The following is a 13,338-nucleotide window of genomic DNA, read 5'->3' as shown; positions in this document are numbered from 1 at the left end:
CTCAGAGGAGTAGTGGTGATGCCACTGTCAGTTAAGACTACAGGGTGATGCTGAAGAGACTGTGTCAGATGGTAGATAAGATGGGTCCCAGCATGTCAGACCTTAATCTTACAGAGAGCTGGCATGTGAGAGAGGTCAGGCTGTCTCCTCACTGCCCCGACACTGTGTCAAGCTAACTCCCACCACTGTGTAGTTTCCCCAGGCTAAGGTCCCTCTCCACTCCTCCCCACCTCTCCCAAACCTTCACATTCTTCAAGGGCTCCCTTTTCATTAAGAATCCCCCAACTCCCACTGGGCAGAAGCTTATTGTATTGATAACCAGCACAATGCCTAGTCTGAATAATTCCTTTAAAAAACATATAAATTGGCCAGGTGCAGTGGCTCACACCTGTAATTCTAGCACTTTGGGAAGCCGAGGCGGATGGATAGCTTAAGGCCAGGAGTTCAAGACCAGCTGGCCAACATGGTGAAACTCCGTCTCTACTAAAAATACAAAAAAATTAGCCAGGCATGGTGGCATGCACCTGTAATCTCAGCTACTTGGGAGGCTGAGACATGAGAATTGCTTGAATCCGAGAGGCAGAGGTTGCAGTGAACCGAGATTGTACTACTGCACTCCAGCCTGGGCAACAGAGTGAGACTCTGTCTCAGGAAAAAAAAAAAAAAAACTATTTGCTATTCTTTCACATTCATACTTCCTGTTCCTGTGTAAGATATGGGAGGTGTGGTGAACATATGTGATTGATTTTGGCTGCCCTGCACCTGAACCCCTTCCTATGTTTGTGAAATTCCATGCCTCGTGCATGGGTGCCCACCTCCCCTTAAAAACCAGAAACTTACAGATACTCTATTTCCAGCTTCCCTTGCAGCTAGGATGTGAGCATGTGGCTCAGGACTCTGGCCCCAGACTTAGAGTTGACAACTAATGATTAAAAGAAACAGGGATTATAGAGAATCTGCTCAAGTTTCAGTGGCAGCCAGGGCAGAGGCTCCGGCTGTGGTGTGCAGAGTCCAGTGCCAGGGTGTGGGTGGTGCAAACCCTGGAGTCCTGGATCTTGCTGTGATGACAATGGGGTTATTCCTTATTCCTGTATTTATTCCTGCAGTGTTACCCAGTGGTGCTTCCTGCTGTACAGCCTCTCATAGTTTCTGCCTTTTTCTGAGCCTAGTTCCTTAACCTTTCAGTTACGTATTTCCTACTATATTTATTTTCATTTCAAGTCAGGTAAAGTTGCTTGCAACTGAGTACTCTATGACAAGTAGATTTCAACTATAGAAGTATGGAAGATACTGAAAAATTGAATATTTAGGATTCAAAGTAAGGGTCAGAATCTGAGCCTTTGAGGCCAGCGGCTGTTCTGCATAGCTTTTGTACACTAGCAGAGAGGCTGGCCTGTAGTGAATGCTTGGTAAATGCTTGTTGATTGATTGAGACATGAATGAAGGTGATTTGCTTTTCACAAGCATGAATGAGCATGATCCTCATGGGCCAATCATTTGCACTTCTTCCCATGCTTGTGTTATGTGCATTTCCCAGATCCAGCAAGAGACCCTTCATTTTTTGTTGTTAGAGCGTTGTCCGAGGGCTATTTCAGCCTTTTCTGATTTCCTTTTGGACTTTGACTTATGAGAAAATTGTATCCAGAGGATTTCAGTTTTCTCCAGGCCACATTCAAATACCTACTCTTCTTTTAAACTGAGCGATCCCAGGCCCCAGTCAGACCCTGCAAGAAGCTCAAAAATCCAGGAGTCCAGAGAAGCAAGGTCAGCTCATTTCCAGCAAGTTCCTTGGTTAGGCACCCCCCCTCACCTTGAGTAAGTGAGAAAGGCCATCCCAGTCACTGACTCCCACATCATTCTGCTGGAAACTGGGAGGACTTGAGGGACAGCTGTAGACAGAAGCCATACATGATGCCTCCAAGCAGGCCCACAGGGCATTGCCAAACAGGCTGTTCATTGAGTAAGACCTGGCCATGACCTTTGCCATGGGATAGCCTCTCCCCATGACATTTTTGAGGACCAGAGTCCTTGTAGGAGTTTACCAGCCACACCAGAGGTATACCAAGGACAGCTGATATAACTCTAATGCTAGAGAACAATAGCCAAAACTGCCCACAGAAGTTCTGTCTGGCCATGTCATTGTTAAAAGCCCTCAAGGTTGACTTCATTCACTTACCAGTGTAGGCTCTTTCTCAGAAAACTCATCTGTGCTGATGTCTGCCTTTCCTGAGTCATGCCAAGGGTGTCCCTGCCCAGCTGAGAATCTATGAACAGTGAACATGAATGAAACAGCTTCTTCTGCCTCCAGAAACCACTGGAGGAGCCATGTGGCTGGGTGATAACTAAAGTGTCTGTCTCCTCTTCTCTTTACTTTTGTTGATACAGTCTGGACCCACGCCTTCATCAATCTACTGTCAGGAATAGATTGTGCACTTTCTGTGTCCCAGTGGGTGGCCCCCCAAAATAGAGCAGACAATGCCTGGCCTACAAGGGTACTGGTTTAGTTCAACAAATATCCATAGAATGCCCACTTAGGCAAAATGGCATAGGGCACATTGCCAAAATCAGGGTTGACTCAGCCTGGAGCCATGAAGTGGGTCCAACAGATCTCTGAACAGAGGCGGGAGGCCCCAGGACCTCAAGGTATGCTGCAAGGCCCTTGATGACAGCATCTTGTGCCTAACACCTGACCACATCTGAGCCACTAGAGACAGTACCTGATAAGGATGCAGATGCCTGGGCCCTGCCTTCCAAAGTTCTTGTTCAGTAGGTTTGGGGAAGGCCAGCAATCTTCATTTTAACAGGTGATCCAAGGACCACACCTGGAGAAACTTCCACCTCCAGAGGCAGCTGGGGTAAAAATTACACCCAAACCTCCTAAGGTCACAATATATTCCCCCCAACAAAGGAAGCAGTGACTTTTGGCCACAGCCCCTAGCGATGGGATTCGCCTGGGGTTTCTACACTGTCCTCTGTCCAAGGACAAAGTGTGCCTTACCCCACAACTGCTTTGTTGTTAAAAGCTTCTATTGAGGGATGATTTATTTACTTCTAGCCCTATGAAGCAATATAGCAGGGTTTTTATTCTCTTTGAATCCCAGTCATTCCCTTTTGTTCCCTTTGAATCCCAGAGTGGAGGACTCTGCTTAAGTACTACCCACCTGGGTCTGGTAAAAGCTACCCCAAACCAATGGTCCTGAACAAGTAATATGGTCTGACTGTTCCCCTCCCCACCTCCAAATCTCATCTTGAATTGTAGTTCCTATAATCCTCACATGTTGTGGGAGGGACCTGGTGGGAGGTAATTGAATCATGGGGGTGGTTACCCTCATGTTCTCATGATAGTGAGTGAGTTCTCACAAGATCTGACGGTTTTATAAGGGATTTTCCCCCTTTTGCTTGGCACTTCTTGCTGCCACCATGTAAGGAAGGACATGTTTGCTTCCCCTTGTGCCATGATTGTAAGTTTCCTGATGCCTCCCAAGCCATGCAGAACTGTGAGTCAATTAAACCTCTTTCCTTTAGAAATTACCCAGTCTCAGATGTGTCTTTATTAGCAGTGTGAGAATGGGTTAACACAATGAGATAGAACTTAAATCCCCTGCAGGCTTATCAGAGGAGGCTCCATGGAAGACCATGGACCTTGAACAAGGTGCCGGTAAGCCTAGACAAAATGCAATGGATCAGGGATTTCAGGCTGGGAAACCAGCGGGAAGGAAGAGGGGCAGGTGGAAGTGGCCCTCAGTTCCTGTGTGGGCTCTGGCATCAGGCAGCACACAGGGGTCTTCCCTGCTGGTGGGGAGAGAAAGGAGCAGTAGAAGGGGTCCTGAGCTGGAAGGACCAGCAACCACTGCAGACTGCTGATGGAGGCAGTGCCAGGGAGGAAGAGGGCAGTGCCTAATGATGTCCAGGCCTTGGCATGCAGGATGCAGTTCAGGCACTGGTACCTGGGAGAGTTAAAACTGGGGGAAGGGGAGACAGCAGGGGGTTCTCACAAGGAATTTGGAGCAGAGGCCCAGGCAGGGAGCCATCAAGGTGGAGAGGACTGAACCTGGAAATGGAAGCTTTCCAAGTCACACATTGAAGAGTATCAGCAAGATCTTAAGCCCTGGAACAGTGATGGATGGCATCAGGACAGACTGAGGTCAGTGAGTGTGTTCGCAGCAGAATACCCAGCTCCAAATGGCACAAACTCCATCTGGGATGGGGAATCTAGCAGAAGACCTAGGAAGAATTTGAAGAGGACTCAGAGGTGAATTAGGGATGCTTATAGCTTTTGTGTGGGCAGTGCATTACCAGGGTGTAGTCCCCATTGAAGGCCCAAGATTCTGCCTCTAAGGGTGTAACTCTGCTGAATCCAGCTCCTGAGAGGCTATCCAGAGCAGGCAGGAGGTCAGCTGTCAGTCTGTGGGCCTGGTTTTAGAGTCAAAGTGAATTTCCAGTGGGGAAGACCAAAGCTAAAGTCCATCACCCGGAGGATGAGAGAAAGGAAGCCTGCAGCTCAGGCAGCTCAGGGAGTCTGTGGCAGCAAATGAACTCTGGACCGTGAAGTGGGGAGAGTGAGTCCTATTATCTCACCACAGTGCTCAGATCAGCTCAGAAACCAGGTGGGCACACAGCTGTGACAGGTGGGAGATGATTCCATTGGTACCTGGGATACCAGATTCATGCTGGGAAGTAGGATGGATGTGGTGGTTTGCAAAAGGCTTTGTCTGCTAAATTGAGGATACTGGATCACACCCCAAGAGAAAGGGAGCTCCAGTGGAAAAGCCATCTGCACCATGATGCTGCCTGTTACTTGACTGAGCATTCCTGCTGACCAGAAGCTCCTGTTGTCCTCCCAACTGATGGGATGCTCTTGGACAGTGATGCCAGCTGAAATTAAGATTGGGTTTCCAAGGCCACTGTGACCAGCATGATTAATGTGAGTATCGCCAGGTCTTCTCCTCCATATAGGCCCCGTCAACATGGTTGTCCCCATAGCCCTGAGCCCAGCTTTTCCTGGTTTTCTGCCTCCTTTAGCAATCCCTACTGCTAGGGCTCAGCCAGAAAGCTGTCATCTCTTTCCTGGGAACATTCCTTAAGAAAGAACCATCATGGGGTTGGATGGAACTAAACTTGCAAAGAAGGTGATGTGTAACCAGTTTGGAGCGTGGAGTGTGGGGTCAAAGATGATGGCATTCTGTGTGGGGACGCAGTGGTAGGAATAGAAGTGAGGAGGAAGAAATGAATCCAGGAGGCAGCATGACGGAAAACACAGATTTTGCTGACTACATGTGAGCAGCTGTAAACTGATAAGAAGAAAAGATGTCTCCAGCATGTTTGGATTAGTGTCATCAACCCATGGATCCTGCCCACAGCAAGACTTGGCCCAGCCACAACCCCCTTTCTAGCAATGTGGAGATAGATGCCTTCAACAGAAAGGGCTGGGAATCCCACGTGACAGCTGAGCTCTGTTCTGCCTTTGACAGAGTCTGATGCGACATGGAACATCTCAGGGAAGTGCCTTGCTGGCTTCGCCCACCTGGAGCCTCAGGTGAAGTCTCAGGTGGGAGATGTTGATTTGAGAGGCCTGGGTATAAAAGTAATCCAAAGAAATCACACGATAGAATAATTTCTCTGAGGCACAAAGAGGGAGAAAAACAAGAACAGAGCCCCTTAGCAGGGCACTCATAATAAGAAGAATTAGGAAAAGAAAAGGGAACCTGGGGTGACACAAAACTGGGGGAGTCTGTTATCACAAGGTAGACGGCTACCTCCAGTTGGACAAATTTCCGTGGACCACCATGCAGTTTCTGGAGATGCCGCCTTTGATCCCCTCTTCTCCCTTTGCTCCTCCCCCATCTCCACACCCAAAGTGCACATTATTCAGATGTCTATCATGCCCCTAAATCAACTTGACTTCTGTTGTTCCTTGGCAGATTCGAGGACAGCCTTCACTGGAGTTGGGGTGGAAGCTACACACTTGTATCAAAGGTTGCAATCCCAAGTCTGGTCCTGTTTTCTGCGAACAATATAATTGTAAATACATTGAATGTGTCTGAATGGGATTCACGTAACCTATTCAAAGGTTATATCATAAGACTGATAGTGAGCTGGAAGCTCTGAAACGTATTTGTGCTCAGGGAAGGTATTTGCTAATGTTTGGCTTTTATTTCCCCTGGAACTTGTACATGTCAGTGAGGCCTGGAGATAATGAATAACAGCATGGGCAATACATTTTAAAACAAACAAAATAAAAACTCAAAGAACATTAATGTAGACCAGTGCTAGGATATGATGTGTGTTACAAGAGAGCACTGATTACTCCTTGGTGAGCAGATTCTATTATCTGCTTCTTAGGAGCAGTAGGTGGCTGCCTCTTGATTGTATTAGTCCTGGAGTTATAAAAACCTCAATCTTTTACATTGCAAGAGTGACACATGGGGCGAGTAGGCAGGTAAGAGAAGGAGCAATTGGAGGAAGAGAAATGGGATCTGTGGCAGGGACTGTTGGCTTTCCACTAAAACCCATTCTCTCCTTTTTGCTGGGCAAGAGCTAGGCAGTATTTACCAGCCCCTCTTGCATTTGGGGTAGCCACAAACTGAATTCTGGCCAGTGGAGTGAGGGGCTTCTGAGACAGCAGCCTGCCCCTTCCACACTCCTGTTCCCCTTGCAGTAGCTCAAAGCCCTTGGATGTTGATGGAATCATAGCGGGAAAAAGCCTGGGTCCCTGAGTCACCACACAGCAGAGTCAGCTGCTGCCCTGGAACCTCTACGCAAGAAGGTGGTCTAGAAATACACTTCCGTATTTCGGCCAGCATGCCTTGGGATCTTCTTTTAATGGCGGTTCAGCCTACCCTAACTAAAGCAGGGCCCACTCAGCACGCCCCACTCAGGGATTCTGGAATGGGAGCAGGGTCCACCGAAACTCTGCTTTTCAGAGAGCTCACACCCTAGGGGAGAAAAGGTGAGGACACCAGAGCTGGCAGTCAAGACCCAGGATGCCAAAATTAGGGCCCCTAAACACAGCAGGGAGGGTGAGCTATCCTCTTGTGAGGTGGGAGGAGGGTCCCCGTGAGCAGGGCTCTTCTTGGGCCACACCTGGGTCATGAGGAGGAGAGATGCTGAGTGTGGCGTGTCATTCAAAACGGTGTCTGGAAACTTGAGTTTGTTTCTTCAGTGGAGGGCAGCACAGGTTAATCAGACAAACCAGCCATCAACAGGCGTCCTTTGAGGTGCTTGGTAAGAAGAGAAAACCCAGGGCTGAGGGGCTTACAGCGCTTACAGAGCAGCACAGTATCAGGGGCCCAAGGCACCAGGAGCTCCTCTGGAAACTGGCAGGAACTGCTGGGGCAAAGCTGAGGTGACAGTACCCCTGGTGATGGGACGGCAGAGACCCTCCATGGTATAGGGAGTGGCGAGACCCCAAGGGACAGTGTGCAAGGACTCTGATGGCAGCAACAGACTTCTCTAGGAGCTGACGAGAAAGGCCTGGAATCCCAAGACTCGCCCCTGAGGTTCACCTCCTACCCTGATCATCTCCTCCAAGATTCTGTGACCTGGGGAAGTCAATAGTACATTTCAACACGTGTGAAGTCAGCATGTGAATGACATTCCAATGCTGCTCGTGGGGTCACCCCTGCAAAGATGAACTCAGTGGAAAGACCTTGCCAAACTGGAAGGAAAACAAAATACTTTTCTCCAAAATACTCATTCAATAAATATTTACTTAGGCATTACAAAGACAAATAAGACTGCCCGCCTGTTAGAGGTATGCATGTCGAAAAAAGGAAGGGGTGATTCAATAAGAAAAACAGCATTCAGGGAAGAGAAAGAAGGAAAACATATAAAAATTCAGGTCATATTAGAATAATGTATATTACAATGAGTTTGACTATATTTCAGAAATTTCCCAAAATATTTCTTTCAAATTTGATTGACATTCTAAACTATTTAGCTTGATATAAATGAGATCTTTGTGTACCCTCAGCAGGAACTGCATCTTAGCTGGTTTTAAATCTCAACAATCACTTTCCTGCCTTGGAGAATGTATGAAGTAGGCCATTTATGTAGAATCCAGGTGGGTTTGAGAGCAGCTTCAGCTGAATGGAGAATGACAGGGAGGCTGAGGAACGAAGGGAGGGGACCCTGGGCTGTCACACCCCGGGGACTTAGGAAGGCTCTTGCTCTTGCTGGAAGGGTTGCAAATCCCTAAACCAAGTAATCTCGTTAAAACATGAAACTTCCAGAGTAAAATTAAGTTTAAAATACTATTTGCAAAGTCAAACATGGTCTTACCATAGGATCCAGGCATCACACTCTTTGGTATTTACCCAAATGGGTTGGAAACTTCCATATAAAACCTGCACACGGGCCGGGCACAGTGGCTCACACCTGTAATCCCAGCACTTTGGGAGGCTGAGGTGGGCTGATCACTTGAGGTTGGGAGTTCGAGACCAGCCTGACCAACATGGAGAAACCCTATCTCTGCTAAAAATACAAAATTAACTGGGCGTGGTGGCACATGCCTATAGTAACAGCTACTCGGGAGGCTGAAGCAGGAGAATCGCTTGAACCCAGGAGGCAGAGGTTGCGGTGAGCTGAGATTGTGCCATTGCACTCCAGCCTGGGCAACAAGAGCGAAACTCTGTCTCATAAAATAAATAAATAAATAAATAACTAAATAAATAAATAAATAAATAAAAATAAACCTGCACACAGGCCAGGCAGGGTGGGTCACCCTGTAATCCCAGCACTTTGGGAGGCCGAGGCGGGTGAGGTGGATCACGAGGTCGAGAGATTGAGACTATCTTGGCCAAGATGGTGAAACCCCATCTCTACTAAAATACAAAATTTGCTGGGTGTGGTGGCACACACCTGTAATCCCAGCTACTTAGGAGGCTGAGACAGGAGAATCGCTTGAACCAGGGAGTCGGAGGTTGTGGTGAGCCGAGATCGCACTACCGCACTCCAGCCTGGCAACAGAGCAAGACTCTGTCTCAACAACAACAACAAAAAACCTGCACACAAATGTTCACGGTAGCTTTATTCATACTTGCCAAAACCTGGAAGCAACCAAGATGTCCTTCAATAGGTGAATGAGTAAATAAACTGTGGTACATTCAGACAATGCAATATTATTTGATGATTAAAAAAAAGAAATGAGTTAAAATCCTGAATATTTTTTTCTAATGAGCTATGAAGCCACAAAAGACCTTAAATATATATTGTTAAGTGAAAGAAGCTCACCTGCAAAGCTACATCTAGACATGACTGTATGATATTCTAGAAAAGCAAAACTATAGAAACAGTGAAAACATCAGCGATTGCCAGGGGTTAAGAGGGAAGGATGAAAAGGCAGAGGACAGAGGATTTTATGGCCGGTGAAACAATTCCATATCATACTAGAATGGTGGATATGTGAGCTGGGGTTCGGAAAACAATAACCCCAAATGAATGCCTCAGAAGCAAAAGTTTCTCCTGCCCTCCCATCCCTGACCTCATTCTCCCCGAGGTTAGCCATAGACATCAGAAGTCCTTTTCCCAAGGTGAGTCATAGAAACTTTCAAACCCCTTCTCCCCAAAGCCAGTCATAAAACCTAAAATGTTACTCTAACTTCCACCCCCCGACCACCCTTCCGTGTGAAAATGTGTCATAAGGAAATCATCTGACCCGCCTTGTTTGGTGGTAGGTCATAAGACCCCATTCCAGAGAGGGCCCTGCCCCGTACCTAGCAGGAAGCAATGCTGCCTAGAGAGGACACGAGGAATCTAGACAGGGCTTGTGGGGGGCCCTACTCACTCTACGAGCGTTAGATCATTCCCTTTTTTGTCCAATCACATTTCTACATATTTTATTGTGCCTAAGCATAGAAGTGGGCAGTGTCCCCTGCATCTCTGGGTCTTCATTCTGAAGGCTCCCCTGTCATGTAAAATTATGACCAAATAGATGTGTGTGCCTTTTCTCCTATTCGTCTGCCTTTTGTCAGTTAATTTTCAGTGAAACTTCAGAGGGTGAAGGGGAAGTTTTCCTTGGCCCCTACACATGTCATTACAAGCCCATAGAATGTACAATACCAAGAGTGGACCTTAGTGCAAGCCAGGGACATTAGTCAGTAATAATGTTCCATGCTGACGCACAAATGAAAGTTATTTTATTTGTGTGAATAGGAGAGCTGACATGGTCTGTATTGATGCCTCCTGTGCAGGGAGGTGGTAGGCACGGCCCAAGAATTCTGACCTGCCAGCAGCCAGGCAGGTCTGCGTCCTGGAGCTTGACCAATTCAGCTGCCCAAGTTCTGGTCATGGGTCTGCAGCCCCTGGCCTCTGCCTGCATAAGCAGGAGATGAACGAGAGAGAAGCACAGGACTCACACAGGAGGCAGGAGGAAGCCACCGGGAAGCTCACTGGCTCCAGGGACAGCAGATCTGGGATGGGGTCCCAGTTCTCTCCTTCCTCATCCTTGAAATGGGCAACGATAGTACTTACTTCATTGGAGGTTCTTGGAGCACAGTCCCTGGCACACTGAAAAGTTTAATAAATGTTACCAATTCATTGTTCTTAATATATAATGTTGTCCTCATGGGTTTTGGGAAGGGATAAATCATAGGTGAGAAAATACATACAAAACCTGACCGAGGAAAACCTAGCTTACACACAAGAAGCGGCAGCTTGGTAAGCACACTGCTATGTTGTATTGTGCACAGTCATGACATAGCCAAGGACTGATATAGGCGCTCCCGTAACCCATGTATGGATTCCTGCTAGGCTCTGTTCACGAAGGTTGCGATTCTAATTTTTTTTAAATCCGTGAATAAAACAGCTACCAGAAAATCCCATTTGGTTTTGCATGTTGTTCTTTGGCTTTGGTGGGCAGCAATCATGTCAGTTGCATTTCCCGAGCTAGAGCTCTGAGGCTTAGTCATCCCCTCCCTGGCTGGCTTCCATGCTGTCTGCAGTGGGAGCATCTTTTATGAGATGACAGGAGGGGACTTCATAGCTGTGCAGCCTGGGCTGCTGGGACTGCCAGGACTGCAGGAGAGGGATGGTTGCTATTAATCCTCACAACGGGAGGGCCCAGTGGGCTGTCACGGCCCAGGCAGGGAATCACAGGCCTCCCTGGGTGACCAGCTGTCCTGGCTGCTACCAGATTCCGACTCCAGCCGGCTTTCCCTGGGGCAGAGATGATCTTGATCTCTGGGCAGCTAGGCTTGGTGTCCTTGATATTTGTGGCTCTGCATTGTTGGGGCACAGGATGCAGAGCTGGGGATTGCTGAGCTTAAACGCCTGCTGCTATGGAGGGCTGCCTCCTTGCCCTGAAAGCCCTGGGAGCCCACTTAAAACACAGGTCCAAGGAGTGATAACATGAGGGGCAGCACCTCTGGCCCCTGATGGGGAAACCTGTCCAGCGGTACGTGCACAAGCAACATCTCCAGGCATTCCTTCCAGACAAGGCAAGAGGCCCCGGGCGAGATATGTTAGCTACACACTGGTTTGGTCTGTACTGCAAATATGTACCCAGTGATGGGGCCATTAGATATTTGGCTCCTATGTTGCTGTGATGAAATTTACAAAGAATATTCATGGGGAAAACAGCTCCCATCCATGGGCAGCAAGGAATGTTGTCCAAGATTTACTTGGACAGGTAAGACTAAGGTCTCATCCCATCCCCAGCAGTTCTGTGACTTTTACTGAACACAGGGAGGCAAGAAGGGAAATAAACCTTAGTTAGCCTTGGGGAGAACCAAGCCAGGTCTGTTTAGGGTCACCACCCTCACTGAACTGCCGTCCACTGGAGGCTGTGCTAGGAACTACAGGACATGAGCTCAACATCAAAATAGTAAAAATAGTGGCAAATGTTTAGGAGTGTTCGCAACATATCAGGTGCCACAGCAACCTCTGCAGGAGAGGTGAGCAGGGCTAATATTTAGCAGGTGCACCCTTGTACTGGCTGCCTGCCATTTAATAGGTTAGTGCCTCAGCTGGTTATTGAATATTTTCAACATCGGCCTTGGGTCCTAGGATTGGTTCCCATTTTACTGATTAGGAAATCGAGGTTAAGAGAGGGTAGCCGACTTGCCTGAGATCACACAGCCTCGTGTGTGGCAGAGCCTTGGATTCCAAGCCAGGCTGTCTAATCCCAGATCTTCACAGCTAGCCTGCACCTCCATGGCACCCCGGACTTCCCCTTGGAGCACTGGCCAGTGAAACAAACATGCCCTGGAGAAATGCCTGGGTGAGTGTGCTGTCTTCCTTGCACAGAGACGGGCCTCTTGCACTCCCTACTTTCCTACTGTGTCTGGGGTGAGGTGGCCGGTAGAAGGGCATGGGTTGTAGCTCACTGTCTTCTTCAGGAGTCCCACAGTGGGTAGGAGCACCAGCTCTTCAACAAGAGAAGACCATTAGGCTTCAGGAGGGAGAGGGAGTTTTTTTGGGAAGGAGAGGACCAAGAGAAATGAGGCACAAGGGAGATTGGCCCTAAGGCTTGTCCTGAAAAAAGAACATCATCTTCTTCTAAGGTCCTGAGGGTGGGATTTGTCTGACACATTCTTCCACATGCTTATTGCAAGATGAGCATTGTGTTAAGTGCTTTGCGTGCATTATCTCATTTAAACCAAAAGCAACCCGGTGTGACTGAATGACTATATGATGTCCATGTTACAGATGAGGAAAGGGAGACTGAGAGAACTTCAAGGACACACCACTTGTGAGTGGCAGAGCTAGGATGCAAACCAGACCTGACTGCTGTTAAAGCTTGTGATGTTTGTAGTCATTCTTCTATACTGTCCCCTCATAGGCAGTTCAAAAACAGAGAGGGTGGGATTTGGTCTTTGGCTTTTGTTTAAATTTATGTTTTTATAAATATATTTCCTTGGCACATGCTATGAACCAGGAGCATCCATTTGTTTATTTAACTGATTTATTAAGCCTTTTTAGGGGCCAGCCCAGGTTCTGGGCACACACTGGGGAAGGAGAGCTGCTGCGATCCCTAACTCATGCCTCTTGCAGCAGTGAGTGGGTGGGAAGAAGGAGGAGGGGAGGAGGTGGTGAGAAGTCTGCTTCATGTTATTCAGAGTTTCCTGTGAGCCAGGCACGGCGCTTGGTGCTAAGTGATTATATCATTTAGCCCTCCCAATAGACTTTGAGGTAGACACTCTCTTATTTCCACTTTTTTCCATTTATAGATGGGGAAATTAAGACTTAGGAAACTTAGGTAATCTACCCGAAGTCTTATAGCCAATACATGGTAAAGCTGAGATTTGAACTCAAGTATCTGACTCCAAAGCCTGGGTTTTTTCACTTTCTCTCTCTCTCGCTCTCTCTCTCTCTTTTTTTTTTTTTTTTTTTTTTTTTTTT

At 47.7% G+C, this 13,338-nt stretch overlaps 1 long non-coding RNA gene across 1 annotated transcript in view; it reads left to right on the top strand.

The window, feature by feature from the left end:
- Window positions 1-12,005: 12,005 nt before the first annotated feature.
- The window catches only part of LOC108520210 (uncharacterized), a 7,598-nt gene continuing 6,265 nt past the window's right edge, over window positions 12,006-13,338 (top strand). Inside the window, exon 1 of the long non-coding RNA XR_001882857.1 lies at window positions 12,006-12,217. This is a non-coding gene — a long non-coding RNA (uncharacterized LOC108520210). The remainder of the gene's footprint in view (window positions 12,218-13,338) is intronic.

The sequence above is a fragment of the Rhinopithecus bieti genome, unplaced genomic scaffold, assembly GCF_001698545.2.
Source record: "Rhinopithecus bieti isolate Rb0 unplaced genomic scaffold, ASM169854v2 scaffold_47952, whole genome shotgun sequence".
NCBI classification, from domain to species: domain Eukaryota; kingdom Metazoa; phylum Chordata; class Mammalia; order Primates; family Cercopithecidae; genus Rhinopithecus; species Rhinopithecus bieti.
Note: the sequence above shows the minus strand (reverse complement) of the source record. Positions and strands in the feature narration are given on the sequence as shown.